The sequence below is a fragment of the Nicotiana tabacum genome, chromosome 19 (assembly GCF_000715075.1).
Source record: "Nicotiana tabacum cultivar K326 chromosome 19, ASM71507v2, whole genome shotgun sequence".
NCBI lineage: Eukaryota > Viridiplantae > Streptophyta > Magnoliopsida > Solanales > Solanaceae > Nicotiana > Nicotiana tabacum.
This window is the reverse complement of record NC_134098.1, coordinates 104,388,855-104,394,415: the sequence shown is the minus strand read 5'-3', so window position 1 is coordinate 104,394,415 and position 5,561 is coordinate 104,388,855. Positions and strand designations below refer to the sequence as shown.

Sequence of the window (5,561 nt, the reverse complement as noted above, 5' to 3'; positions counted from 1 at the left end):
AGTAAAATAGGCACGTACCCTTAACTTGATTCTGATCAATTTAAAGCTCTAGACACATACAATCCCTTATATAGACAAAATATGACACGATAAATATACATGTGAATACGAAGATGTATAATTATGCATCTCTAATGTATCAAACCCAAATCTCCCTTCGGAGGAGATTTACACCGCGAAGAGATTGTTAAAATAGTACGGGCTAGCCAGTTTTCGGACTGGTCATTCAAAAATAGCCGGTGTTTGCCAAGTCATTGAAAAATAGCCACTATTTTGCTGCAACAGAGACCGGTCCAACATAATATACTGGAGTTCGGTGCACATGTGTATGAACTTCCAGCATATTATACTGGACCGGTATACTTTGCTGGCTCCGATATAATATACTGGAGTATACTAGAGTACTGCAATTTCAATGTGTTAGACAATATACTTGCTGGCTCCAGTATAATATACTGAAGTATACCGGAGTACTTGCAATTCTCTCACTACCTAAGAGAGCATATATACTATTTCTTAGGTAGCGAGAGAATTGCAAGTAGCAATGCCAAAAACGATGGGATAGATCCTTGCATCAATTTGTGCTTTGTGCATGCAACATGTGACTTGATATTTTATGTCTCTCTTCTTTGCTTCTTTTTATGACTTTAAATTCAAAAAATATATTTTTAAGTATCTATTCGCACAATGAGTAATATGATATTCTCTTATTCTTTGATTTTATGGTATTCTTTAGTCACCAAGAATGACTCCCTCTGATTTTTTGTTTTGTTTTTGTTATAAAGGTGTGATTGAAGCATACAATTATATTTTTTAGAAGTTTGGTGCTAGAGGAAAAGGTATATGTAGATTTGACTTCATGCCTAATCTACTTATCTTTTTGAAATTCCTTCATAGTCTTCAATTTCGAAAGTGTTCATAATATAGGAATTTACTAATATTAGATAGTTGAGGTGAGAATATATTTGGTTCATTCATCTTTATGTTATGTTTTTTTCCGTAAAACGACTTTAATATTCAATACAAATTGCTTACCTGGATTTGTAAAAAATATAGATTTGATTAGTGAAGTTAACTTAGGCATATGCATTTTGGTGAAATGGATGTATTTTGAAACTGCTTCATAAGGTTAAACCAAGTCCTCTAGCTTTCGTTTTAACGTATTTTGGTATCGTTATAAATTAATTTTCCAATAATAAGTTTGAAAATAATGATGCAGTTGCAACAGAACTTATCGAAACAAATGTTTTATGAATCAAGTATTATTTTGTGTTTGAGATATTTAAACATGTCAAAGATGGAAGAAATAAAAAGGAGAACAAGAAGCAACGAGGATAATTGGATATTAAGAAGATTATACATTGATGCTCTCTCAATTTATGCTTTACTAGATTGACGCCATATTTTTACAATGAACTATCAACAATTGTTGTTACTTACATAAATTATGTTAGCATTTGTACGGGAATCTAGAGTCATATTAGGTAATTAAGCATGGTCGATGTTAGCTCATATGCGTAGAATTACCTTTATAAACTTACTCATGCATTTAAACGTAACTAATTATTTAATTGTTTATGTTTTTTTTTTGTGTATTAATATTTATATACTTATTCAATTTTATGAATTACTAACACGTTAATCAAGAAGGATACGAAAAGTAATAGTGAATCATAAATCAGATTAGTAGCTTGTTAGTCTGTTACAATCGAAAAGCAATACTATCAAAGAGCCATGAAAAAAAAAGTGGTCATACAATCGGATTCTACTTTTTTTTTACTTAACCTTTTTTTTAAATTCCTATCTTTGTGATTTATGCATGAATCCAACTTCTACAAATATTAGTTAAACTAAATAAAACCCAATGATCTTAAAATATATTTTATTTGCATGAAATTGATTAATTTATTGGTATATAATTTAGCAGCATGCTCTTATAATATATTAATTTATTTGCATGAAATTAACTTGTTGGTATATAATTTAACAGCATGCATGAAACTATGTTGAAGATTGTTTTTCAGGTTACAAGTCCACCATTTTGTTTTTATTTTCTCCAAAATTTAGTTCTAACAACCATGCACTACATAAGTTGAGGCGAGAAACTAGTAATAATAAAACTATGAAAAAGACTTAGGGTTTCTTCGCTACTTCATAGCCCATAGGACACCGAATTTTTCCTTGCAATTCACTCATCCGAATATGTTTCAACTCCGGAGACTGTTTAAGCAGCAGAGGGATGTCTCTTTGAAGCTTGCAAGGCATGTATTCTTCAGCGATTTTGAAGGCCAACAGTCGGTAGCAAAGGTCCTTCGAGGATCGATCAGGAAACAAACAGATGTATACTTAACCTTAGCCAATCGTGTTGTTCCAACGGCGGTTCATAAAGGGGAAAATAACATGGTCTTCTCTCCGTTGTTGATGCAAGTAGTGTTGGGTCTCATGACGGCGGGTTCAGCTGGTCCAAGCCGTGACGAGCTTCTCTCTTTCCTCAAATCCAATTCTACTGATGAAATCAACTATCTCTCTTCTCAGCTCGTCGACTGTGTCCTTCCTGATGGTAGCCCCAATGGTGGCCCTCGTTTGTCTGCCGCTAACAGCGTCTGGGTCGATCACTGTGCGATTTTTAAGCCTTCTTTCCAACAGATTGTGGACAATGTTTACAAGGCTACTTCTCTTTCTGTTGATTTTACGTCCAAGGTTAGTTTTTTAATACTCCTACCATTGATTAGGTAGTTCACTAGAGTTCGTCTTTGCTGTTTAGGATGCTTGTCGGTAGACAAAAGTTTTCTCTATCGGAGGTCTTCTTGCCAAGGTAGAATATCCCCTAAGTATAAAATTTCCTTTTTTATTGCTGAATGTGTTAAGAATAATTGAGTTCTTACAATAGCTTCCTCTATGTTTGAGCAGGGATCAATGCGATATCTGAGCTCGTAAAAATCAGATCTTTTTAATATTTGAATGAACAGACAATAAATGGGTTAGAACAGAGGATTCTTGAATTTCTAACCCACTAATTTGGGATCGATTCTTGGTTGATTTAATTATGAGGTTGCTTTATGGCATCATTTTCGTATAAGGAAATCTATTGCGTGAATTCTTTCTTTGTCCTTCCTGGTTTTCCTTAAATACTTAGTATCATGGGGATTTGTCATACTTTCTACCTACCATAGGCTTTATTTTGCAGCTGATAATCACCTAGGATGTGTATGCAGCTTAAATTGAAATACTATAATGTGCTAAGTTGTGTACCAGTATTAATTTTTTCAGCTCTGTGAACTGTCAAGTTAGCTGGGTCAGGTAATGTGGTGAATGGATTGTAAACTAGAACACCAGAAGTAACAGTTTCATTATAAATTCTTCCTACTCCTATGGAGCCTGGCTTTTTTGTTCTTGTGGATTGCCTGGCCCTGAAACATCTTTTAACCAATAGGGCCAACAGAAACAGCCTTGTCTTGCATATGAAATTCAGTATGATTATCTTTTATGCTCGAGGGATTTGCGTTTCTGCTTTTAGGTAGGTCAGAGATGGTGCAGTTCATCTTTTAGCTAGATCAGAGATGGTGCGTTTCAATATTGTAGCACTTTGGGCTTTATCTTTGTGTGTTACCTTATTTCGCTTAGCTCTGGGGATAGATCTATGAGCACAGGGGTTAAATTTATGCAAATTCCGATAAACAGCATGCCAATGAACGGTGTCTCACATATTTTCACTATGCTTATTTATCTCCACATGCACTGGAGATTGAAGAAGTTTTACATTCATTTCTTAGAAAACATGCAATACTCTTCGACTTTTTTTAGGGTCTTAGCAATTTTTGCTTTGATAGTTCTTCTGACTTCTGAGTATTCACTATGGTCTCAAATATTGATGTATTGCCACAGGAGATTGAAGAAGTTGTAAATTCATTTCTTAGGAAGCATGCTATATATATTCTTCGACTTCATTTTTAGGGTCTTAGCAATATTAGCTTTGATAGTTCTTCTGACCTCTGTCAGGAAAAAAGGTTAGAAATAAATAAAAGGAAAGTTAAATAGAATCCTTTGCATATACTCCATATTTGTTTTACAATGGTTATTAAAGAAAAAACATATTTGGTTTACAAATTTTTGTTGGTGATGTAGCCTCTTGAGGTGGTCAATCAAGTGAATCAATGGGCTGAAAAGGAGACAGCCGGTCTCGTCAAAGAAATTCTACCTGTTGACAAGTTGACCATTTAACCAGACTTGTCTTTGCAACTCACTTTACTTCAAAGGTGTCTGGGATGAGAAGTTCAATGCATCAATGACAAAGGACAGTGAGTTCCACCTTCTCAATGGGACCTCCGTTGAAGTGCCCTTCATGACTAGCCAGAGGAAGCGATATGTAAAAGCTTATGAAGGCTTCAAGGTGCTGAGGCTTCCTTATAAACGTGGCTTGGATAGGCGTCATTTCTCCATGTATTTCTTTCTGCCTGATGCGAATGATGGACCGCCAGGCCTGGTGGAAAAAGTCACTTCTGACTCTGAATTCTTGGAGCGTCACCTTCCACATGTGAAGGTTGGAGTTGGTGAATTTCGTATCCCCAAATTTAAAATATCTTTTGGATTTGAAGCTTCTGAAGTTCTGAAAGGGCTAGGCGTGGTATCGCCTTTCTCTGGCGATGACCTCACCGAGATGGTGGAGACCATTTGTAACGAGGGCCTGTATGTTGATAGCATCTTTCATAAGTCCTTTATTGAGGTAGATGAAGAGGGCACAGAAGCTGCTGCTGCAACCACTGCTGTGTTTGGCCTAAGGTCTTTTCATTCACGAGAGAAAGTAGACTTCATTGCTGATCATCCGTTTCTCTTTCTGATTAGAGAAGATGAAACAGGCGTGGTATTGTTTGCAGGTAGCGTCCTTAATCCTCTCCTTGAGTAAGTTGTACCCCTACATGTAGGTCGATTTGTCCTTAATTCTCCCTTTGAGCAAGTCGCTACCACTACCTGGAGATTGATATTGTGCTCTCTGCTTCTTCTATTTAGTTGGTGCCCATAGTTTCCCCAACCCCCCTTACTAGAAAGTAATTTATTATGGAAAAGTATCGTCATGGACCCTTCATGAATCCTACTTATGCTTTTGATTGTACCTTTGTATACGGTCGAAATAGATTTCGGCATTCCTACGTTCGATCGAGTTCGAGTGTTAAGAAGTCGGAATGAGATTTTGGGAGTGAGCTCTGAGGTCGGTACTAATGAACCTCGAGCCCGAAGGTCGCTCGAGGAGGCGGCTCGATAATCCTATCGAGCCCGTGACCGAATCGATCCGCAAGACACTGCTTCGAGGTCGGAAATGCGCGACGCCCATCTCGAAGGTCGAACTCGATCCAAGACCGAAGGGCCCGACCCAGTAACGAGTTCGAGCTAGTATCGAGCTTAGAGACAAGAGCCGTTGCAACCACACCAAGAAATAGAATTTTGGCGGGAATCAAGGAAGAGACAAGTCATCATGGGTCTTCCACTACATATTTTATTTTATTATTTTTTGGTAATGACCCTCTTCTATAAAAGGGGGAATCCTTGTAAGCTAGAGGGGGCTG

General features: G+C 37.0%; 1 pseudogene; it reads left to right on the top strand.

Moving 5' to 3' along the window:
• The first annotated feature begins 2,138 nt into the window (after positions 1-2,138).
• On the top strand, positions 2,139-5,039 carry LOC107826456 (serpin-ZX-like; annotated as a pseudogene).
• Positions 5,040-5,561: the final 522 nt, after the last annotated feature.